Source organism: Eulemur rufifrons, chromosome 7 (assembly GCF_041146395.1).
Source record: "Eulemur rufifrons isolate Redbay chromosome 7, OSU_ERuf_1, whole genome shotgun sequence".
Taxonomy (NCBI): Eukaryota; Metazoa; Chordata; class Mammalia; order Primates; family Lemuridae; genus Eulemur; species Eulemur rufifrons.
Genome location: NC_090989.1, coordinates 240406722 through 240432343, shown reverse-complemented (window position 1 = coordinate 240432343; position 25622 = coordinate 240406722). Strand labels below are relative to the sequence as shown.

The 25622-nt window shown below is 36.7% G+C and overlaps 1 protein-coding gene across 2 annotated transcripts in view; it reads left to right on the top strand.

Moving 5' to 3' along the window:
• Nucleotides 1-25622, top strand: part of SLC24A2 (solute carrier family 24 member 2) — a 219830-nt gene that overhangs the window by 33920 nt on the left and 160288 nt on the right. The window lies entirely within an intron of this gene.

The following is a 25622-nucleotide window of genomic DNA, read 5'->3' as shown; positions in this document are numbered from 1 at the left end:
GAGGAGTGCAGAGGTCCAAGGGAAAAGAAGACAAAGTCTGAAGTGTTTGATGTATTAAAACATCACAGAGCAGCTCTGCCCGAGCATGTGAAATGCGGGGTACTGGGGTATTTCCCCTCCTGCAACACTGTGCATCATGGGTGATGGGAGTGATGATCGAGGACTGGGAATTGGTCTCCTAAGTGGCAAAGCCACTTCTTATTTTACGCCACTAAGCAATCAAATAAACATAACCCTACAATCTAGACACAGGCTAATACATCGAGGAAGAATCCTCCTTACCTGCAACTGCACCAAAGTATCAGTCCATTCATGCCGTTGATCCATCCACCTGTAGAGTTTCTACAGCACCAAGAACTATCTAAATTTCCATGCTTTTTTTGAATTAGGAGAGGCAGTAGTGTGCCCCAGAATAAGCAGAACTCTAGGACTGAGCTTAATTTTATTAAGATATTTTAAAGGAGGAGAGCAGTTAAATAATTTACTTAGCAAGTAATTCAGAACATTTTTATATTATGTAAATTAGAATATGTTGTGGAATGCAGAATTCCTCTGTCTTTGTTGACTATAACACCAGTTTCAAAGAAATTGTGCTTCACAGAAACTGCTTTGTGCTACACACCTCTGCCCGGGCCCCACAACACACCCACCCTGTCATCTGCCCTAGGACAATAGCAAAGTTTGAGAAATACCACTGAAGGAACACACTTCATTCTTTAAAGTTAAACTTACAGTACAGTAAACGATCATTGTCTTAAGAGATGCAGAAAATCGGTGCCAGCTGTATTTCAAATACTGTTTCCCTAAAAAGCAACTCATTAAAATTCTGTATAATTTATAAGGTGAATTACAAGTCAGTATATGATCAAGTTTGCTGTGAACAGAAGTGATAAACTGATTGGTCCTATGACATAACCTCAGCAGTACTTGTCTAACTCAGCCATAACTACTTTCTTAGCTCAATCTTTTAGTGCATGCTAATGCAGAGAGACTGGAAGAAATTTTGACTTTTTAATTTTTACATGCTGTTGTTCTGTAAGAGAGTTGTTAAGCATAGAATTCCTCTATTTTTCAAAATAACAGGGTTTTTCTTCAGACAAGGAAAAATCAGAGACATTTAAAATTATTTAAGTCTTTCATTAAAACAGTCACATCAGTGTTTTACATAAGCTTAACAAAGAATTGTTAATTAGGCAGAAAGTTGTTAATTACCTAAAGAGTAGGAGACCTTTAAGGTACCAGGGAGGTAGAATTTCAGGAAGCAGCTACCAGTCTTAGGACTGGGGAAACAAAGGGAAGAGGCTGGAATAATTAAAACTTAGAAACTTGAAGGGGGAGGCTGCTCAGCTGGTCCTTGGAGCAGAGAAGGATGAGGCTGTTACGGGGAGTGTTGGAAAACCTGTGCCGCTGGATTCCGCTGCTGTGGAGAGTGGCACTGCCACTCCTGGGGTGAAATTCAAAGGATTAGGAAACAGGAAATGCATAGAAAATAAAAAGGAAGGAGCAAACCCCTTCTTCCTTCTTCCTCCTACAGGCTTCCTATCTCTCTCTAGCTCCTCTTTTTAGCAAAGCCAGAAAGCCAGCCGGCAGATCAGAAACATGGTTTGCAGAGTCCCCTCTCAAGTGTCACAAAGTCTGAACATGGAAGGGCTGGTGTGGAACTGAGAGGCAAGAGCTTAGTCTATGGCACAGGAGTTTTCAGGCAAGGTTAGCGGATAGCAGCAGAAACCAAACCGGTGAGCTCCCATGAGGAATGAGACAGCATTCTAGGTGCCAGGAAAGGCATATAGAATATAGCAGCATCTTAATAATTGTCCTCGAATGGCATTCAGTTTTAACAGTGTGTACCTTCAAATAAAGCCAGTAAAGCTGCGATTCAGTGAGAGAGGGCAGTGGATAGTTTGGGTTTGTGTGTGTGTGTGTTTCCTTTTTATAATGGAAAATTTCAAGTGTACACAAAGTAGAAACTATAGTACAATAACCCCCCAGGTACCCATAACTCAACAATAACAATCATAAGCATTTGACCACTCATTTTCTTTTTCCCCAACACCTCCTTCCTATCCTCTCAGCTTCCCATTGAACTATGTAATTTCTTTGTTTGTTTGTTTGTTTGTTTTTGAGACAGGGTCTCACTCTGTTGCCTGAGCTAGAGTGCACTGACATCATCATAGCTCTCTGAATATCAGACTTCTGGGCTCAAGTGATCCTCCTTCCTCAGCCTCCCAAGTAGCTGGGACTACACCACGCCGGGCTGATTTTTCTATTTCTTTGTAGAGACAAGGGTCTCCCTCTTGCTCAGGCTGGTCTTGGACTCCTGGCCTCAAGCAATCCTCCTACTTTGGCCTCCCAAAATGCTAGGATTACAGGCATGAGCCACCATGCCTGGCCAAACTATATAACTTCATTTGTAAACAATTCAGTATGTTTAATCATAGCTCATTGAATTTCCACAAAACAAACATGCTCATATAAACCCCACCTAGATAAGAAAATGGAATACCACAAACACCCAGAACCCCCTTTATAGTACTCTCTTAGGTCCTTTCCTCTTTCCCAAAGAAGTAACCACTATCACCTATTTTGAACTTTGTATATATGGACTCATAGCATATGTGCATTTTTGAGTTTGACTTCATTTATTCAACACTGCTGGTAAGATTTATTCATGTTATTGCATGTAACCATAGTTCATTAATATGTTCCTTATTCTATAATATTTCATTATATGAATATACCACAATTTATATGTCCATTCTACCATTGATGTATAATTGGATTGTTTCCAGCTTTTGACTATTACCAACAATGCTGCTGTGAACATTCTTGTGCATGTCTTTCAGTACATACCTGTATGCATTTCTTTTGGGTATATATCAAGAAAGGAATTGCTGGGTCTTAGGATATATATATATATATATGTATATATAACTTTGATATATACTGCCTAATAGTTTTTCAAAGTAGTTATGTCATTTTATTTTCCATTAGCTCCAGTTTCTCCTTATCCTTGTCAACACTTGGCATTGTCTGTATTTTTCATTTAACCATTCTGGCAAATGTGTCATGGTATTTCATTGTCATTTTAAATTGCATGCCCTTGGTGAACACATTTTCTGATGCTTAATTGGCTCTTTGGATATGTCTTATAAAGTGTCCCTTTCAAGTCTTTTCTGTGCTTTTATTGTATTGTCTGTCTTTCTCTTACTGATTTATAGGAGTTCTCCATATATTCTTTCTTGGCCATCAACATTGCAGATATTTTCTCCCACTCTAACTTGCCTTTTCTTTCTCTTAATGGTGACTTGGATAATAAAAGTTCTTCATTTTATCCCATTCCAGCAGCTGTAGCTTTAAAAAAAAGTTCTTAATTTTAATGTAGTCCAATTTATCAGACTTTTTCTTTATAGTTAGTGCTTATTGAGTCTTGTTTTAAAAAGACTTTTACCTACCCCAATGTCATAAAGATATTCTCCTATGTTCTAAAAGCTTCTTTTTATTTTTAACCTTTCACATTTAAATCTATAATCCTCCTGCAATTGAACTTTGTTTATGTTGTGAGATAGGGGTCAAGATTCTTTTTCACCCCTATGGATATCCAATTGAGCTAATACCATTTATTGAAAAAACTATTATTTCCTCGCTGCACTGCAGTTTCACCTTTGTCATACATCAAGTGATGGGGTAAATATGTGTCTGCTTCTGGTTTCTCTATTTGTATATCCTTGTGTGAATAACCATCTTATTTTAATTGTGATAAGGATTGAGACATCTGATGGTAAACATTCATGAACTTTGTTCCTACTTAGAAGTTTCTTGCTTATTCTTGGCCTTTTCCATTTTCATATAAATTTTAAATTAGCTTGTCAATTTTCAAATTACGTGATAGGATTTTGAGTAGGATTGCATTCAATCTATAATTTACTTTGAGCAGAAATGACTCCTTTACCATATAGAATCTTTCTGTACATAAACATTTTGTATCCTTTCATTGATTTAGACTCTTTTGTTTTCTCTAAATAATGTAGTTTTCTTTGTAAAGGCCCTGACCATATTTCATTGGATTTATTCCTAGATATATGATTTTTATGCTATTTTAAATGGAATAATTTTTAAATTTTGTATTTTCTATTTTTTGCTAGTATATGGAAATATAACTGATTTTCTAACTTGAGTTATTAATTCAGATAGTTTATTTGATAATAATTTTAATTTATATGTATATGCAATAATATTGTCTGCAAATTTTGGCAGCTTTATTTCTGCCTTTCCAAGTTTTATACCTTTCATTTCTTTTTCTTGCTTTATGGCACTGGTTAAAACCGATACTGCTTTTAGACCAACACATCCCAAACACACACACTGACCACAATAAATTTATTAAAGAATGCATGGGCTCTCTCTCACTTGGGACCTGTTACCCTAAATGCCCACTTTTACCCTAACATCACTCAGCCCCCAGAAAAACAGTTCTCTACCTCTCTTGCCCCACGTCTTTGAAACAAAAAATGATGGCATCCAGATGCCCTGACAGTTTGAGTCATCACGCTCATGTTGATGGTGGGAACAAACACTGCTTTCAGGTGAAAGAAGATTAGAGTGGCAGAGGCACTAAGGTGAAAGACAGATTAACCTGACAGATTAACCTCCTAGATAGCATGAGTGCACAGATTCCTTGCATACTGAAGTATGGCATTGATTTCTAGTAGATCTGACTTTCTGTTTTCTTACTTGTCTCACATTCTTACTTTTAATTTGGGGGATTAGCAAGTTTTTCATAAATTAGCAATATTCTTTCAGCAGTTGTACTTACCAACTGAGGAGCATTTTACAGTATGAAGCAATTTGTATTACTCTTAAATTTTAATATATTTAGTTCAAGACCTAAAATGTGTGAAGCTCCATACCAGTTGTTTTCATTGGCATATAAAAGGGTATTGCACGTTATAATTGAAAAAGTTTCATTTTTATAAAAATATTTAATAGAGTTTATTAAATTTTTAAAAATTAAATTTATTTTTTAAAGTTATGTTAAACTCTATTTTTTTATTTCAAAATATTAAGGGGGTACAAATGTTTTTGGTTACATGGATCACTTTTGTAATGCTTGAGTCCTAGCTATAATTGTGCCTATCACCCAAATAGTGTTCATTGTACCCATTTGGTAAGTTTTTGCCTCTCCCCTTTCCCCCCAAATTAAATATAAAACATCAGGTTTATTTAAACAATTTTGAGACTCAGTTATTTATTTGTGTCCTGCCTTTAATTTTAACATATAATTTTGAATATTTTAGAAGAAAAATAGCATTTTCAAACCAGAATAAAATACTTTTTCTGATATTTTACATTTTTTAAAATTCATTTTTTATAAAAATACATAAATATTTATACACCTTGAATGCAATTGCATTTCACTGTTTAATCCTTTAAATCATTACTGTCAATAGTATACCAATTATAGGAAAACCTTATAACAGCATGAGAAATTTGATAAAGGCAGAAGAAATATTTTATGGAATTAATATGTAATAATTGGTGGATTATTCATCCCTTCATTTTATAACCTATTCAAATATGGTCAGCCTATCAACAGAACACCCAGACATGTTCCAAAATAATTAAATGTAATCATCTTTGATATTTTGCCAATTTTCAGTCATATATAAATGATAGTTTTATACTTTTTTATTTTGTCATCATAAAGGTACATTTGTTAAGGTAGGAGAATAGAATATATTTTGACAGTTTCTTAGCTTGATTTATTATATTAATACATTTAGATATGTAGAATGTGGGCCTCCATTTGTCTTCTTGTCCCTGTCCCCACAAATAAGTCTGGGAGACTCTGGCGAAGACCTTAGTGCAGTGTTGCAGAAGAGGAAAAGATAGCAGGCATCATGTTCTTCAGTTGTTCAGTTAGTTCAATACTGATTTCTTTTTATCTGTTCTTTCTATCAATTTCCGGAAGAAGTGTATTAAAATCTCCCACTATGTTTATAGATTTGTCTTTTTCTACATTTAATTCTATTAATTTTTGCTTTTATATTTTGGAGGTATGTTATTAGACACATCATAAATTAAGAATTGTTGCATTATTATGGTGGGTTAACCCTTGCATTATTATAAAATGGCCCTCTTGATTTATAGTAATTCTTACAGCTTTAAAGTCTACTTTGTCTAATCTAAACCAGTCTTCTTTTGGTTAACGTTTGTCCGGAATTTTCTACCCTTTACTTGCAACCTTTTCATGCCCTTGTATTCAAAAAGCATATCCCTTGTAAGCTACATGTGATTAGGTTTTGTTTTCAATCATTTGTTTACAATCATTTTCTTTGATTAGAGTATTTAGTCAATTTACATTCAATGTAATTTGGGGTTTAAATCCATCATCTTATGTTTTCGATGTGTCTTACTGAGACTGTTCTTTTTTTTCTTCTCTCATTTTTCTCTTGCTACTTTTCAGATTAATCAAGTATTATTATTACATTCTCCCTCCTCTATTGTATTATTCTTTTACTAAAAATGTAGATAATGTATAATGCATGCTTAACTTACTAATGTTCAATATAAATGAGTACTTTTACCACTTTCCAGACAACGTGTACTAAGAATCTTGGAACATTTTAATTGTATTTTATCCCCTTTCCCTTTTTGTGTTACTGTTATCACATATTTTAAATCTAACTACATCCTTGCACAGCTCAGAGAGCCTTGCCGATATCATCCTACTTAAAATAACCTCACTATACCCCTTTCTTTTCTATTCCCTTATTCTGTTCTGTTTTTTCATGGATTTGTCACCTGAAATAAGAGTATTTATTTGTTCTTGTCCATCTCTCACATTAGAATGTAAACTTCATAAGTGCAGTGGTTGTCTACCTTGTTCACGAGAGTTTAGCCCAGAGTAGGCACTCAGTTAATATGTTAAATCACAAACAGGTCAGAGGTGCCCAAAGAGACCTCAACCATCTACTCTTAGGAATGAGGAAAGCAGGAGCCGGGCCATAGAGGGGTCCTCTCTGTATTTTTAATAAAAGAATAATAAAATAGAGGAGAGAAACAAAATGCCATAATAATACCTGATGCATCAAGAAAGTAGCAAAAAAAAAAAAAAAAAAAAGAGAGAGAGAAAAGAACATAGTTTCAGTAAGACACAGAAAACAAGTAAGATGATGGATTTAAACCCCAAATAGTCCCAAAATTACATTGAATGTAAATTGGCTAAATGCAGATTGGACAACTGCTGTAAACCACAAGTCAGAAGAGTTTTAGGATTTTTATATCAAGAAAACTTGGGAGGGATACTAGGATCACTCCAGAAATAACTAAGCGGGCAGATTTCTCCTCTACTCGTGATTTTTCATTCATTCCACACTTCCTGAGCACCTGCGTGGACCTGGGCGCTGAGCTGGGTGTGCAGCAAGCAGCGTTCCCGTAGGGCCCCTTCACAGATCGCCACCGAACCTGGCTGCAGTTAACGGCGTAAGGGGTCAATGGCCTGGATGACTGAAGAGAATGTTGTAACCAAAAGGAACAGAGATTGTCCTGCTGGTGGGGCATTGTTGGCCTGAAGGAAATCAAGAGCTTTGACCCTGACACCCTTAGGTCAGTGATGTTGGGACAGTGTCAAAATGATGCGCAAGGACATTCACACATAAAGGTACTGAGAGCTGTTCCAGGAAATTCTGTATCCAGAGCTCCTGGATTCCCCGTTGCTGTGACTGTAAACAATACCGTTTCCCCCATTGCTGAGACCCAGGCACCAACGGCCAGGGGGCCTGGGCACCTGGGCCAGGGGACCATCCAGAGAGCAGCTCACATGCCCCATGTTTGCTTGGGGCCATATTAGCTTTTTTTTTTTTTAAACACCAGTCACATCTTAAGACTTCCAAAATGTTCCATCCTTATGTGACTTCATACTCACTATTTTCTTCCCTTGTAGCCGTTGGGTCTGAGGTGGTATAAGGGTTCCCTCGCTCTGTCTATTACTCATTTCTGAACTAATAAAACAAAAAGGCTAGAGGTTAATTCCTACGTTCTATTCAAAGAGTAGCAACTGAAAAACAAAACCTGGATTTTTTTTTTTTTTTTTCCTGTGGGACGGCATTATTTTCGCATTTTCAGCTCTTGGCCTTTTTTCCAGCCTGACAGGCAGATGGGAGGGCAGCTGGCCCTGCAATAAGAAGTGACCCTGGCAGCCCGTGGTTCTGCTTCACGGTCTGCCCCGAGACCGCCAGACCTGGGCTGTGCGTTTGAAATGTGCCTGGCAAAGGGACTGCAGGGGAAGAACCAGCACAGCCGTGGGAAGAGGTAGTCTCAGATGGTGATGTTGGGAGCATGTACTAATGTATGTCCGACATTGCTGAAGCCTCATTAAGAGACTGGATATGGTAATTAGCTTGACCGAATCTTTCTACAGTGGATACATAGATCAAAACATCACACTGTACCCCGTAAACATACACAATGGGTCTTGTCAATTAAAAATAAAGAAAACTTTAAAAATAGGCGAGACAGCCAACCCTGATGGAGGTGCAAGGATGGGTATGCTCACACTGTTTAACAGCCAGTATGTCTGGTAGTTTTGCAAGGGGTGGTCTCAGGGTGCTGTGTCGGTCCAAGCTATAAGTCGGAGTTTTCTCCAAAAGCTAATTGAACTGCGTGGAAATTAATTGCATAACCTCTGCCTCTTCAGTGCCAGCCAGTGGGGCTAAGCCACTTGGGATGTTTGGGCAGCAGACATAATTGGGTGCCCACTAGGGGTCGTGCACTGGGCTGAGCATAGCTAGTTAGGTATCTGCACCTGCTCTTGTTGGGGTATATCTACAATTTCACCAGGAAGAGATTGTTTTTTAACCCATCAAGCAGCTCTTTAGGGTTTTATATGGAACATCCATGAAAAACATAGCAATAGGTACCAGTTTTGAGCACCCACAATGTGTCAACAATATCTCAGTGCTTTTCCTCCATGTTTTAAAATCTTTACAACCCTGGTAGATATTTTTATACTCATTTCACAGACCAGAGAGATAATATCTGCTCAAGTGGTTGAAGAAACTGACTCACAATGTATAGGTTGCAAAATTAGGGTTTATACCAGCTCATTGAGGGCTACTGCACACCTTTAGAAACTCTCGGTGTCAGTGACAATTTATATCACAATTTAATTCCCCTTACTATTAATTTACAAGTATGTAAACTGCTTCTCTTTCTTTCTGTAAGCAATCGTACAATCAGGGTTTCCATATCTCTTAGTCAGCTTAGGATGCAATTTGTATAAAGAGATCATACCCAGTCAAAACTTTCACTGTCCTTATAAGTTATCACTCAAGCAATGTCAAGGTGACAATCTGTTTTCTTCTCAGTAATACTCCCCTTCTCTTCAAGGCAAGAAATAGAAAATGTGAAGAAAATTACTTCAGCTAAGGGATGAATTTTCAATCCTTTAGTTCCTCACTTTGCACAGTAACCAGGGATTTTGGTATCCATTTCTGTCAAAGCCTAAAACAGTTTCATTTGAGTGGACTGATGATAGCAATCCCCATCTTTCTTTGATGACTTATTGTCATCTTTATTATTGTTTTTGATAATTTTGTTGCTATTAATTATATTAACAATATAATTATATATATTTTATAACTATATTTTAAATACTCTAACAAATATAATTGTAATACATGATTATTATAATAAATATTTTAATTATAAGTATACAGGCAGTCCTCACTTTGCATATTTCTAGGGCAGCTACCAGGCAAAATGGGGACACAGTTCCAATATGCATGAGGTTCCACTAAGAGGTTGCTGTGCCAAGTGTGGGCTGCCTGCAGTGTAAGCTGCGTACCTGGTGTTGTATTGGTTGTTTTACCCACATTATGTATATTAATCGACTTGGAGTGCTCTAAAAAATAGCATAGACTAGGTGGCACAGACTAAATAGCAGAAATTTATTCCTCACAATTCTGGAGGCCAAGAAGTCCAAGATCAAAGTGGCAGCTGATTCGTTTTTTTCCTAGCTTGCTGATGGCCACCTCCTAGTTGTGTTCTCCTGTGGCAAAGAGACAGGAGAGAGAGAATGAGAGAGAAGGGGGGGAGAATGAAAGAGAAAGCAAGAGAGTTGGAGAGTGAGTACTCCCCAGTTTCCATTTTTATAAGGACACCAATCCTATCGGATCAGGGTCCCACCCTTATGACCTCATTTAACCTTAATTATTTCCTTAAAGGCCCAACCTTCAAATACAGTCACACTGAGGGGCAAGGCTTCAACATGTGAATTTGAGGGGTACACAAACTTTCAGTCCATAACACTATGTATATAATCCTCACAACAAACATGTTTTACTGACAGAGAAACTGAGGCTCAGGGAAGGCAAGTCATACTGGTAACTCATGGGAAAGACAGGATTTAAACTGAGACCTGATTTCAAAATCCATACATTTTCCACTACCTAGACCACTTTCTAAACATCACTCAGTGATTCAATATCGAGACAGTATATAAATGAGAATAATAGTTAAACTTAACTTACAAATTGCCTTATGTACAATCCTAGTTTGTTTTGTGCTGGCTTATTTTGAATGATGAACTCAAGACAAATCAATATCACTTAGCATTTGAACAAATAGACTATAAAGCAAAATGAACTGAAAAGTGTGACAGTTTTAAGTATGGTCAAGTTCTTGAAAGATAAGTACCTTTTTTCCATTGTCAGAAATTTTTATGAACAATGGGGAAAAAATAACCTAATAGCTAAGGATTTAAATATAGAAAGGAGTAGGAGTGATGGTTTAAACACTATTTAATGTGAATTTAAATGTAATCATATATGCTTAGAAAAGATCTGCATTAAATAATATTTTAAGTGTTTTAAACTTTTAATGTAAAAGTAATATAACCATATTTTAAGCAATTAATGCAATAAAAATGGATAAAAATCAATATCAATATACATATTTGTGTGTTCTAAGAAAAAATGACTCAAACTAGACATCAAATTCTGCAACTCACTTTTTTCATTTAATATAGAAGTTGAATATATTTCCATTTCATTTTCAAGCTTGCACATTGCTGATGTTGATAGGTATTGCCAAATTACCTTCAAGATAAATTTTCACATTTAATATTTCCCAAAGACTCATTCTAAACTGAATGTGATGCAACATTGTCATGGTTCTCACTGCCTTCTGTGCCTCTCTTTGGTGACACTTATCAGAGGCCTGAAGGAAGTGAGGGAGACAGCCATGCTAGATGAATGAATGCTACATCTTTCACTCTTTCTACATTTATTTTTTAGGTATTCAATTTTGCTAGAAATCTTTTTCTAAAAGAAATAACTTTAAAAAATTCATCTCTCCTAAGTATTGAAAAGAAAACCGTATCTGAAAAAATACCCTCTAATAGCCTACCCTACATCCCTCTAAGCAAAGATCTGATCAGTTTTGTTAATACATTTATTTGAAAACATGATCATTTACTATTTATAAATTGAGATGTGTTAGCAAAAACAACAGTCCACTACGTTTCCCCGTACACGTCTATAAAGTGAACTGACATTCATTGATTGAAATGGTAGTGCTTTTCTATTTCTTATTCTTTCAGTTCATTCAGCAAACATTGATTGAGTGTTCACTATGTGGAAGTTGAAGTGATGGGTGCTAAGAATATCCCAGAAATGTGTAAGTCAAATATGGGCTACCTCAGATTCACGTGTTTTTCTTTTCTTTTCTTTTCTTTTCTTTTTTTTTTTTTTTTTTGGTAGGCAATTGTTTTATTTTTAAATTTACATAGAGTAAAATTCTTTTAGTGTATTGGTTGGCTTTTTAGTCCAAGCCTCAACTAAAACAAATAAAAATGACAATTTTTTGCTATTGAATATGCCCTTTATCTTGTCAGTGAATAAAATTAGCTAGGCTAGAGTTCTTTGTGATTCTGACTATACAAAAATTGAGGAACCGTCCAATATTTGGAGTTTTCTAAAACAGTCTGAAAAATTAAATTTATTTTTTGATGTAAAATGTTGGTGACAGATGTTATTTTTTTGGAAGCAACCAGTATGTGGTCTTTGAAAATTGTACCTGCCTGTGCTGACTCTTTCTCCCCGTCAGAGTTGAGAACCTTCTATAATCATTACATGTGTGACAACTTAGAATTTGTTTCATTACAACAAAGCAGAAAGGATAAAAGAGTTTTAATGAAAGGTGTAGTCTCCTGAGCTGAAACTACATTACCAACCTGAAGCCCTGGAAAATGCTAATACTTCTTATATTAAAAAGACAGCCAGCTTAGCCCCTTTAATGCCCATTTGCCTGAATTTATGAGATATCATTCTTTTCAGTTTGGCATTTTTGAAATTATCCAGCTGGGAGTGAGTCAAACTTTTTTTTTTTCCTGTCACTAATTCATTAAAAATGCCAGTCATACAAAGCAACTCAAGTGAGACCATCTGCCTTTCCAAAAACTTTAAATACACAAGAGCAAAAGGGACTGTACTCCTCGGGCCTGGGCAGGGACTGATGCACTTAGAAAGGGAATGGCCTCGGAGCCCCACAAGCCTAATTGCACTCCCTACTCCCCACTCCCTTACCTTCTGAACCTCAGCCATTGCACTCGAAAAGGGCCAATCAGGATCTCCCGGAGGTGTTGAGGCCCTCAGAGTTTACCTGCTTTCTTTCCCTTTTATGAACTTTCAGAGATGTACCATGAAGACTGGAAGCAGCCTCTCTACCCACTGAGAAAGACATGTAAATGATTTCAACTTACAAATAGTAAATGACCATGTTTTCAAATAAATGTATTAATAAAAGTGATCAGACCTTTGCGTAGAGGGATGTAAGGTAAGCTAGTATAGGGTATTTTTTTTCAGATAGGGTTTTCTTTTTATTAACTTACGATAGATGAATTTTTTTAAAGTTATTTCTTTTAGAAAAGGGTGTATAGCAAAATTACTTGAATACCTAAAAAATAGTTTTAGAAAGAGTGGAAGATGTAGTATTCCTTCATCCAAGAAGTAGGTACAAGTATCCACTCTACACCATCCATTGTTCTAAGTATTTAGACTCCTGTAAGGAACAAAACTGGCCCAAATCCCGCCCCTGCCCCCTTGGAGCTTCCTTCCTTCTAGGGGAGGAAGACAGTATAAAATAAATAAGTAAATGTAGTGTGTGGGAAGATACAAAATGCTATGGAGAAAAATAAATTAGAGAAGATAGTGAGGGAAATTATAAAGTCAAACTCTAATGCAAAAGGATCACGTTTAATATAAGTTATTTAAAACCACTTTTCAAAATTTGAATTATATCTCAATTGTACTTTCTTTGTTTCCTGAGGGATGACAAAAAATGTCACTGTGTAAATATTCCCCTATTCTTTGGTTCCATCCATATACAAATGTCTAGTATTTGTGTCAATATAAGCTGAGACCATAGCATTAAATCTCAGCAGATCTGCTTGATAAGAAGAACCCAGGGGAAAGTCTACAGACACAGAACTGCTGCTTATACTTTCCTTACAAATAAGATGACACGATCTTTACTTCTTTAATGGTGACAAAGTTTCACCGGGAATTTTTTAGGTGCTCAAATGAAATGGGAGCAAGCAATAAATCTGGGATGGACTCCACAGAGGCATCCGGAATTGTGATGATCTGCCATGTACTACCAAGCAATAAATAAAATACCATCTTTCTGACATGAAGGAAAAAGCAAAATGTAGCCAGAAGCATTTATTATAACTTCAAAGCTAGCCTAAAGTCTTTCCTTGGTTTAAAAGAAAAGAAAGGTTCAATATATCACGTTGAATTTGCCTGGGGGTAAGCAGATCAATTCTACAGGGTGCAAAAATATTCTGTAGAACAGTTGGTAAACTGCAAATGAATTTAGCTATGTTAACCATATGTGAATAATGCCATCCTGTAATGATTTTAAGTGAGTCATCTGCATGACAAGTAGAGGATATTTAATGCCAAATGATTATATTAGCCAACAGGAATTTGATAATCATCATGAAGAGAGCAAAATCACATTTCATGCTCTGTTCAGTTTGGAGAAGGTCGCTGAGGTTTTCGTGAACCAATCGCAGCCTTCTCTTCTGTTCCTTTTCCTGTTTCAGGGGGAGTGCGGTGCCTTCTCATTGCTGTTTGGAGCCACACTGCAATCTTATCTGCTTTCATATTAAAACAAAACAAGATGAACAAACAAAACCAATATAAGCGAGAATAACACAACCTTGTACTAGTAGTACACAAAGAAAGATTGTGCTATTGTTTGTGGAACCAGATTTTGCCTTTTCCTTTTACCTTCTTGGTTTGATGTAAGATATTCTTGAAGTTATAGTCTCTTTCAGGCAATTAGAATATTATAACTGCAGCAAGGAAATCGCCTGTTAAGAAGAAGTGTAATCCTATGCAAAATTTAACATGAAATGTTTGTCCACCAAGAAGTGACTCCAGGGAGATTGGTTCTCGAGGTGCTATAAAGCTGGAGGCAGAAATCTTGATCAAGGCTCATAGGCTTTGACTCTACTTTCATTCTATGATGAGGTGTGTCCTTCCTAGAGCTGCATTTGCTTCAAGAATCAAGAGATCACAGTATTTGTAAATATTCCTTGTTAAGAAGCACATACAGTGAAAGCATAAGTTTTTTTTTCCCAACGACATGTAAGTCGGACTATAAAGGGACCAGGAAATAGCAGGAATTGGGCTTTTCTTTCAATTTTGACATGACTCTACCCCAGAGAGGACTGAGGGAAGCAGCTGGGTAAGGGAGTAAGGAACAAACTGCTCTAAGATGTGCTGCATTGAATGCTGATCTGTGTATGCATATTACTTCCATTTAGTTCTGTGTCTTTAGGAACATGGTGAAAGAGAGTTTATAATCTATTCTCACCAAATCCTCACCCCTGAAGTACTGCACTCATGGTGGCCTTCATATGTATTTTAATGCTGCAATATTTATTCATATGCCATCTCATCATATTCTTGTGTATATTTCCTTTAAAATGGCAAAAATAAATGTGCACATAAAATAAAGTGCTGTAGAAAAATATGCTGTGCTGTATATAAACCCTAGGAAAATAGCTTCTTTTGAAGACAGTTTACCTTCAAATCTGAAAAAAATCAAAACATTCAACAGAGTTTGTACGCATTTCATCCTAAGCCAAAATAGAATAAAAATAAAATGTTGAGCCAAATTCTTACCTAAACTATTTAGTTATCCTGGAGGAGGCACATTTGGATTGGCATTAGCTCTTTTAGCTACTGAAAAAATAACTGATTGACTTATGTGAAATTATAATGTGCAAAATGAAATTAACCACTTACCAGGTGCACAATGTGCAGGGTATACACCAGGGTTTCTCAACCTTTGTTGTGGTGTACTTTCCTGAGTGCTGCAGGATTGTTTAGCAGCATCCTGGACCTCTACCTGCTAGATGCCAATAGCACAACCACCCTCTAGTCAGGACAATGTCTTGGGACAACCAAGACATTGTAAAATGCATCCTGGGAGCAGGGCGTGGGAGTTACCCCACTGGCACACACCATAATGGACAAATATAACTGCAGCGTATGGCAGAGATTTTGAACGGTGCAGACAAAGGCTGTAGGAGTTGTGAAGTGGGTGAGTGCCTCGGACAGGGAAGGCGGAGGCAATAAGGAAGAGATGAGATTTGGCTAGCTCTCAAAGATTGTATAGGATTTGGGATTAAACTGTGGTTTCCTTATGGATTTCCCTTTTAAAATTTCTCTTTATCTAATCCAACTGGTGTTTGTGTTTGAAATATGCCCTATTGGTTTCAAAGATGTTTAAATTTCTAAATATGCCAAAATTGTAATTTGTGCATGAATTAGAAATTGAGAGAATTTAAATAAATTTTATTTCCCTTTTTAAACTAAGACTGAATTATTTCTAAATTTAATAATCTGGGTCTTTGGGAATCAAAAGCATCTGGAGGTAATTGCATTGGGTATAAGCTTGATGTTCTCCATTTATAAATGCTGCAAAGACACTTGGCATTGTTTTATGGAAAGGGAAGTAATATATCAGACCTTATATTAATGTTAGCTTTTGGCAGGACCTCCTCCCAAACTCTACCCTCCTCCTCCCCCAGAAAAACAAAATGCATGCAAAGTTGTTTAGATGTTTAATCCTGTCCCCAACTCATCTTTTACAAGTCAAAATTGTGCACAGTTTTCTTTCAAATATCTCTTGAATCTTCAATTTAATCTTAACTTTGAAGACATCACCTTTCTCAAAGTAAGAGAGTTGATCTAATTGTGTCAGCTTTGAAAAGCAGATGTCATCACATGCTGCTGTGTAGGAGCATCATTCTGTTCTTAGTATCCTTCATTATGTCTGGTTGAGCAGCAGTCAGCTATGCTCTTAGATTAATCATGATTCAGTGTCCACCAAACCTTGTGGCTCTGAAGTATCAAAAACGAAGAAGTCTTCTAGAAAGACTTGCTCTTAAATTATTCTTCAAATGAGTTACCATTCTCTCACAGGTGTAACAATTTTGTCAGTATCAATATTACTACACAGAAAATTATAAGATTAAGGTAGAAGTTGTATTTTGATATTAACCTTACTGTGGATGTGCCACAAATAAGATTATACCATGGATTAGATTACTTTGTAAATTAAAGACATCTAAATAACTAAAGGAATGTAGACAAATGTAAATTTGAATAAAAAATACTCAGTATGGCAGAATGTACACATCATCAGAAACATACCTTGTATAGGATCTAGCATCTAGAAAGCTCTCAACAAATGTTTGCTGAATTAAACCTTTTTTTTTTTTTTTTTTAGTTTCTGTCCTAAAGTGTGATGTATAGAAGACTTTTTGAATTGTGAATTTTGCTATAATGATTTTTCTCTCTTTGACTCTGGCCCTGGACTTCTATTATTAATTATTAATAGAAATTCTCTTAAAATTAGGTTTCAAGGAGAATTCTATGAATAGGACAGTAAATGACCTGTCTCTATCTGATTCAGCTATACCGGGAGACAAGGTAATAGCCCTAATATTTCTTGGGGTCTCTTCTAGTGTTATAATTGATCCTAAAGTCATATGGCAAAAATTGCTTATTTCAAAGAGTCTATGTTAAAGTCATTACGAGATGATAAAGGATACAGTTTATGGCTTTAGGCAGTTTAAGGGGGGAAAGCTTTATAAATTAAATAGAAGGTGATAGAATGTTTAGAAGGAAACACCTGTATTAAATACCATTTTTAAAATGAGGAAGGAGTACCAGATGTTCTGTGGGCTCATTCTTCTCTGGTGCATCTTATTTTTCTTTGTTGTTAGCAGAAATATGAAATAAATTAAAACTACTTCACATCTATGCAGCAAAAATAGAATAAGAGAGCAAATGACATGACTGCTAGATAAAGCAGTAGCTAAAATAATTACCATAAGCTATTTGAAATTTATTGTGAATTATATTGCAGGAATGTGCATGATAAAAATGGCATCTGTCACTTAAAAACAATATAATTTATTTAAAAATGGGTCTGTGTGCATGCTTAGATTGACAGGTCTTTAAATTTTGATGATAATTTTATCGCTACAACCCCCAAGCCCCAGTATTTTATGTGCCGTTTGCTTTGGGATTTTCCTTGAATTAAAAATTGAACAATCTTATTGCAGTGCAGAAAGGATTTCATTACTTTCAGAGGTGACCTTCTAGATTCTATTAGGACAAGAAAATAGCCTTTAACAATGTCACTCAAAACCTATCTTCCCATACATACTAGCTTCACCTGATTCTAGCACCTCCAAACACTCTAGAAACTCTTTCTTTGACATTTCTCCTTCTCCCTGCCCTTCCCAGCCAGAGTCAGTAATAAATATGTGTTAAGATTGTTTGGGAGTCATCTTCTGTATTGTTTTGTTTGTAGGATTCTGACACATGCATTTTTGCTGGTAGACTCTTCAAGTTGAGAATTAGTACTTTGAAGATAGGGATTGAATATTCTATTTCTTTTGTAACATCCCAGAGAGCCTAATTCACATGCCCATTACCTAAATGGGCATCTGGTAATATTATTAACTAGTTCTTTGCAGTGAAATACCCCATGCTTCCTTTAAAGATTGTCTTGATTTATCATGCATTTTTTAGGTATTCCATAAGAACTACAAACCAAATGTTAATCAACCATTCACAGCTTTGCTGTCAAAGATATAGTAGTGCCAAAAGAGACAGGACTTTTATTCATGTTATTATATAGCAAGTCATAATTTTTTTTTATTTTAAAGTGATAGCAAAATATATATATGTCAGATCCAGCATTCTCAGTTCAACCCAGTTAACTCCTACTAAGAGTTATATTTTTTATTGCTTTAATAGAATTCCTAATCTCATAAACTTTCCAAGGGAACATTCTTAAAAATGGTATCTGATTTCATCTGTTTCAGGATTCCTTAATCCTGTCCTTTTTTTACCTAAAGAAATCTATTTGAACCCACCTCTTACCATACATGGAACTACTTAAATACTGTTCTCTATAATTTCCATTTAGATTTAAGTAAGACTATGAAAATAACATGTACAAAAAATATAATAGCAGCTGACAGGTAGTTTCTAGGATGCTTTCTTCTCTTAAGAGGGATTGCATAACCAAGGGGATGTGAGAATTTGGAAAAGTATCATGGAAAATAACCTTGTATTAGAAGACAGAAAGTAAAAGGTGCACAAAGTGAGGTTGAATAAATGAGGTCTATTTATCTGAAAAAGAGCAATGAACCTCACTGATTTAAGTGACTGTTTTCAGTTACATGAAGAATAATACCCAATGTTTTCTCTATAAATAGACATAAAGGCTCAAAAAAACGGAAACAACCTTTAAATAGTAAAGATTAAGTTTAAATAGCATGAAAATATCCTCACAATGAAGACTGTTATGTATTGGAATGATTAATTTAGAGGGATTCTAGGACAGTTTCATTAGGAAGTCGTTAGGAATGAGAAAGACACATAGTGTCTGAAATGATGAGGATTAAATGACATTTTAAAAAGCCTCCTGTTTTAATGGTTTTTAAGATTTCTTTTCATTTATTATTTAATTTCTTTATTAACTTCCCTGATTTCATCAGATTTATCATCATCTCATGATTAAAGCTTTTTAAACTTCATTGTGAAAAAAGGGAGAAGACTTTAATGTTTGGTTATTTTATTGGAACACATATTCTTGTTTCCTCTCCTCCATATTTTTTCTTTTGTTATTGGTACTCCAATCAAGTCAAAACTCTAGCTCCAAAATAAAAAATAATTCCAGATGGACACAAAAACTCCTCTAGCCAATATCAACAGAAGGTCAGCATTTCAGAATATTTACGACAGAAAGGGTGACTAACTGAAATCCAGCTGGAATCATTTGCCCTGGGTTTCTATGAACATGCAAAATTGATATTTGATTTCAAAATAGATCAGATGAATTGCATTTTAAAGTGGGATTTTCAGAGTGGGAGATTTTCTGGATTAGGTGCTATTTTTCAACTTTGTTCTTCTTCTTTTATTTTTTTAGCTTTTTGTAAAGAATTTTAAATTCCCTTCACTTTGGGCCAATGGTGATTTTTCCTAAATTTACAAAAGGGAATTGTAACCATGCAGTGAAACTTACAGGAAGAAGAATTAGAAATTGATGTTCCTCTGTGCACTGCAGAACAGAATCACTGGTACCTAAGCGGTCACTTGTGTCAAGCACTGTACTTTGGGAATGTAGACAGTCAAATCATGATCATATTAACGTAAGGGAAAGCAGAAGCTTTCAGAGGTACAACACACACACACACACACACACACACACCATTCTACACACAAATTGTTTCAGAACTACAGAAAGAAAATCAAGAAGATGAATTTCTATTTAAGTGTTTGTCATTGAGTTGAGTCATGAATATATCAGATCCTCTTAGGCCATACCAAGGTGATTTGTTGGGGTTTGTTGTTGTTGTTGTTGTTTTAATGCACAATATGTTCAGTGTAAAGTATTTCCATACCAAAACCCTAAGAAGAGACTCTGACTTTAAGAAAAATTCTTGAGCACCATGGACAGCTACAGCTTTCTTCTCCCTGTTACATAGTTTAACACCACTCAGGGACCAGTTAAGAATTCATTCAGGGCTGATAAACCGTGGAATCTCACCCTTGAATTTTCAGGCAAGGCTGTCTCAAGTCAGCACTTTTGTCATCACGCCATTGTTGAACAGTTTCTGTACCATCTTCTGCAGGTTCTTTCACAGTATCTGGTAAATTATCATAGATTCTAAGAGTAAGTGAAATTGATGTCCCAAAAGCCCAAAATCAGCCTGATTGGGTTTTGGAGGGACATACCCAGGGGTTTTAAGATGCAATACAGCAAAGCAGGGATTACTCATGTTTCTTGGTCACAGTACTAGCAACGTAGCATTTACTGGTTTATCTCCAGCCTGTTTCATCCATTTTTGCTACCTCCTTGTCCTCCGTAGGAACTTATGTGAATCATATCACAGAGCTCCAGTAGGATTTGGAGGGACTTTAGAGTTGCCTCCATGAAAGACCTAAACCCTGAAAGCTGATGTGCTTGAAGTCACTAGCAATGCATGTATTTCATGTATGTATTGCTAAACATGGTTTCTAGGTGTGCTCAACCCTATTATATGCACTAATGGGAACCCAGAAAGAGTGTAATTCACAAGGACAGACAATAACATAAGATAAAACTTTCTTAGTCATTGAGATGGTTATGTGTAGTTTATCTAGGTTTGAAATCCATTTTATGTGATCAGTGAACTTGCTAATATTCCTGAAAATTTGACCTTAATTGAAAAATGAAATTTTCCATAAATCCCTAAACTCAACCCAGTCTGGTTTCTTTTTTCTCCACTTTGTTTCTCACCCTATGAACCCTTTCTCTTCTGCCATTAATCAGGGTTTTAAATGCAGGCCCTGAAGCAGTCTAGTTCCTCTCATTTCTCAGCCTCCACTCTCATCCTGCACAACTTAGGTCAAGGGAGCAAAAAGGTTAAAGGCAGAACTCATCTCACCTGAGAGCATCGTAAAAAATTCAGATAAAACAAAAAAAATGGTGTAGAATAGTCCAGGTCAGACACGAACCAGAATTAAGAGTGCTAAAGAAATTAGTACTGGGTAGCGAATCATCTGCAAGGATTTAAGATGGTAGCCACATTTCCTCATCCACTAATTTAATGACAAGAGTGTTGCAATAAGTCCCTAGAGAAATAGTGAGACTCTCCTATCCAAAGCTCAATGCTAGTAACCAAGGAAAAGAATGTCTTGTGACTGTGAGCACCAAGATAGCAAACTATGCCCCAGAAAGCAGTTCATTCCCAGAAGGAAGATTCATCAGGAACCTTGGAATTTGGGGTATTATATGAAGTAGAGGTGGAAGAGAGCTGGGTGGGACTTACTTCTTGGAGGACTTGATTGCTTTCTGCCAGTATTCAGTCTGACAGCTTATTGCACATGGTTCCTCTTTCTCATACAGCTTGAAATGTGTCAAGGGAAATGTGTCCCACTTTCTCAGACCAGCTCTAACATTTCAAAAGCCAAGAAAGCAACATAAATTCAGAGAGAGTCATAAGGGAAATAAGTTGACACCACATTTTAAAGTTCCAGAAGTTGAAGAGGAGTAAAAATGGGTCACCTTTTAATGAGCTAATAGAAAGGCCTTCCCGCAGTGGGAACTGTTGATCCAAGCATTTGAGCATGCATGAGATTCATCTCGAGGTCTAGCATTCAGTGTCCCTGGTGCAGTGACCATAAACCTGGCTGACAGGAAGGCCACAGGTGCCAGTCAGGTAACACGGTGATGCTGCAGCAGCGTTAAGTCACCCAGCTGTTATTCTTGTCTTCAGACATCACAGTCTGATGAGATCTTAAAACATGCGTGCATTTTTTTTCCTGTAACTAAAATTTTTAATATAAGTTTCATTTAGTTGAGTCACTGAAAAGCTAATTCTCTGATGACCTGGTTATGGAAAAGCCTACTCCAGCATCATCATTGCAAGAGGCTTCAGATGATTTTGGTCATAGAAAAAGAGGAGAAGCTATGAAGAGCAACTAAGAAAATATTTTAAAAGCCAGGGTAAAAAATTCAGAATCTCAAACAATATATTAGGCCCAGATCAGGTAAACAGGATACTGTGTAACTTTATTGTGAACAGTTAACCTTCAGATGTAGATGGTTTTGTATAGACTTCCATTTTTGTAGAATCCATAAAATAATCAAATAAATTGGATCTTTTGGTTATTATAATGTTCTTAATGACCTCTGCAGCAAATATTTTGGCAGTATCTTTTTATTGATAAATGCATTTTATCCACATTATTTTAAAAATAGGAATCTATATATGGTAATTCTTGGTTAATCAAATAATTAAATTGACCTAACCACTATTTCAAAATAAACAGAAGTGTACCAGGCTAACTTGTGAGGCATCTTTCTTCCATGGAACCTTAGTGCATGTCTCTTTGTATTCTAACATTCCTATTTTCTTTTCCAAAAACTTGAGAACCAGTGAGTCAGCAGAGAAATAGCTTGCAGAGAAATATACTTCAAAGCTTGGAGACTTTCGGCCTGTCGTCCAGGGTGCTAGTCATTAATTCTTACCTTGTAATTCTGCCCCTACATCTTAGCAAGTGATATAAGTGCACCTGATGTTTCCAGAAACCTCTCACTATCTCTGGCCAAGTCCATCCCTTATCCAGAGCTCAGATGTCAGATTACAAACAACTCTGAGCTTCTGGAATAGCACCAAACCAGATTTGATGGGGGATAACAGAACCATGGTGGAACCAAAAAATGTGTTGTAAAGAATCTCCCTCCCCAAGCAGACAAAAGTAACAACAGTGACTAGGAAAACCTAGAAACCCAGAGGTTCTAGTAGTGCCCCTATCTGACCAGCCTGCAAGCCTGAAAACGTGACCAAGGCAAAACAAAGAAGATAATGTAAGCAGAGACTATGTGGGGTAGGGAGAGAGGCTGTGGGGATGAGGGCAGTGATAGTGGCTATAAACTGTAAACACTGAATCTATGAGAAAGAAAAGATCAAACAGAGGAAGTGGGCAAAGGATAAATCAAAAAGCTGTCATAGATCTCAGCAGTCTCTCAAGACATGATTGGCCTCAAGGCAGATATCAGACATCAGCCCTAAAATAACACTGCTATGATGGGGAGGGTCATATTTGAAATGAAGATAAATCAAATCACCCCCCGGATCACACAGGGCTGTCACTGCGTACAAAAGTTACTGAAGGCCTCCAGACACTTAGCTCAATAGTGACTGTACGCTCCATGAGGCCAGGGGCCTTGTTCTGTCCATCACTGGGACCCACACAGTGTCTGGCACATAATAGACCCCCAATAAGTATGATGAATAAAACAATGAGTACGCCATCATCGTTGTCATGCGGTAGAGCCTTTGGCTGTACAATACAGTAAACAAGTGCAGTTGAATTGGGGGTAAGCATGTTGTACGTGGCATCCTGCAATGTGGACTGGGAAAGGCAAAACAGAGAAGTAGAAGGAAAGGAAACTCAAGGGTGACTTGAAATGGGCGAGCCTGGAAAACCTAGCCTGATAAGCATGCTATTTATCTTTTTCTGTTCTGTAACAACTTGTTTAAAAAGGGATGCTCTTCCTAAAGTCCTTTGATTTTACAAGCTTGTTGTACATTTTGTTGATGTAAAAGCTGGTGTGCTTAGCTGAATGGGGGGTACCTCTTTTATTTGAGTATTTCTCAGTGAAAAGAGAGAATACCTTCTCCTCTCCCTCCCTCAATGACCTGCAACTCAAAACAACTTGAAAAGACAAATTTCTAAAGAGCAAATTAGAAAAACGACAGACGTTTATCAGTTGAATAATGCATGAGTATTTTCTGCTAAGTCCTCTGATGGGTTTTAACTTCTGTAAATAGTCAGGATATAATGCAGCTATCTAAAAATTGTCAGTTGCTTATTCCTTTCAGAGAACTCATTTATAAATACTCTCTAATCTTCTGAGTAGCATGTAATAGTGTGGACTGTGTCTGGCTACAAACACAGTGAGGACAGGTTGACTGTGCCTACCGAGGCTTGTCTTGTAGACTGCTGAAAAATAAAACCTTTAACTTTTTAGACAATATCCTTACCACAGAGCTATTGGAGGAGTCGTGGTGTTGATTCCAGAGGGCAAGCTATCGCACAGATGGATGCAGAACACTTCCCAAGAGGTTCCATCCTCCCTTGGTACCTTCAGGGAAAGATTATTTCAAACCTGAGTCCTCCTTGAGGATGCTAGATGTCTCTCCAGCTGGGCAATTATGCCTCTCACCTTGAAGAGGCAGGGTTAATATCTCTGATCATCTTTCTGCCTGTCAAGGTATTATCTGAAATATGAGTCAGAAAGCAAGATGTTGTTAAAAAATACAAGAGGGATTTGATATATCCTGCAAATACTATATAAAACATTTAAACTTAACCATTAAAATGCATTTCATAGGGGTCAGAATTCTGTTCAAAGTCTGATATTGGGGACTATGTCAAGAACAATGTCATCTGGTATCAAGTGTCTAGAGGTGTTACTTTTCTGATGATGATGGGGGTGGTGATGAGGATGGAGTTTGGAGGAGAGGTCAAGGCATCTTTGAAGTAGATTTTCCCCACCTCTTCTCACGTAAATTCTTGGACTGCTTTGTATGCTGTGATCTACATCTCCTCACTTCCCTCCTCCTCATCCCACCCCTGGAAAACACTGTTTATTCTCTGTCTACAAGCAGCAGAAATGTAGAACGACGAACAAGTCTAACGATCTAATGTACCACTTGAGCACTGTATTTAATGGTAGTGTATTTTATTCAGGAGTTTTGCTAAATGAATATAGCTTTTCTTGCCACAGGGGGAAAAACGGGTAACTATGTGAGATGATGGATATGTTAATTGGTTTCACTATCATAACCATTTTGCTATATCTATGGATCTCATTCATAACAGCATTGTATACCCTAAATAGACACAAAAAACTATTTTTAAAAAATTCTTATATATAACCTGAACTTTTGTAGCCCCATAATGAGCTGAAATAAAAAAAAAAATTCTTGAACTAATAACAAGGAATGCTCCTCTTCCATTCATATAGTGAAAGGGAACTAGGTGAGGGATGTGAGTCGCACAAGGGCTGACTGTAGAAATCACAAACAAGGTTGGATACTAACTTGGAGGGCTACTGAGAAGTTGATAAGACTCTAAAAAGAGGAGTAAAGGGGATGATTTTTAAAAATCGAGATAACCCCTGCAGGGAAAGGCTACTTTCAGTCTTCGATTCAGCAGTCGATTATGTAAAGGGCCGGCTTGTGACGCTGCCTGCGTGGCCCTGCATGCTGCGCCCCACCTGTGAGAGGACGCAAGGTTTGGGGCCACGCCTGGCGTGCCGATCCTGAGACCTGCCCCCAGCCTTGCTCCTGCTTATTCACAGCTTCACAAAAGGATGGTCATTCACACACACACACACACACACACACACACGAGTTCCAGATATTCTATTATTTTAAAAAAAGGGAGGGGAGTGTTGGTGTTTCATAAAACTTTCATTCGTGAAAACCTGGAAAATGTAAAAGAGGAATTACTTAGTTTTTAGAAGTTTCA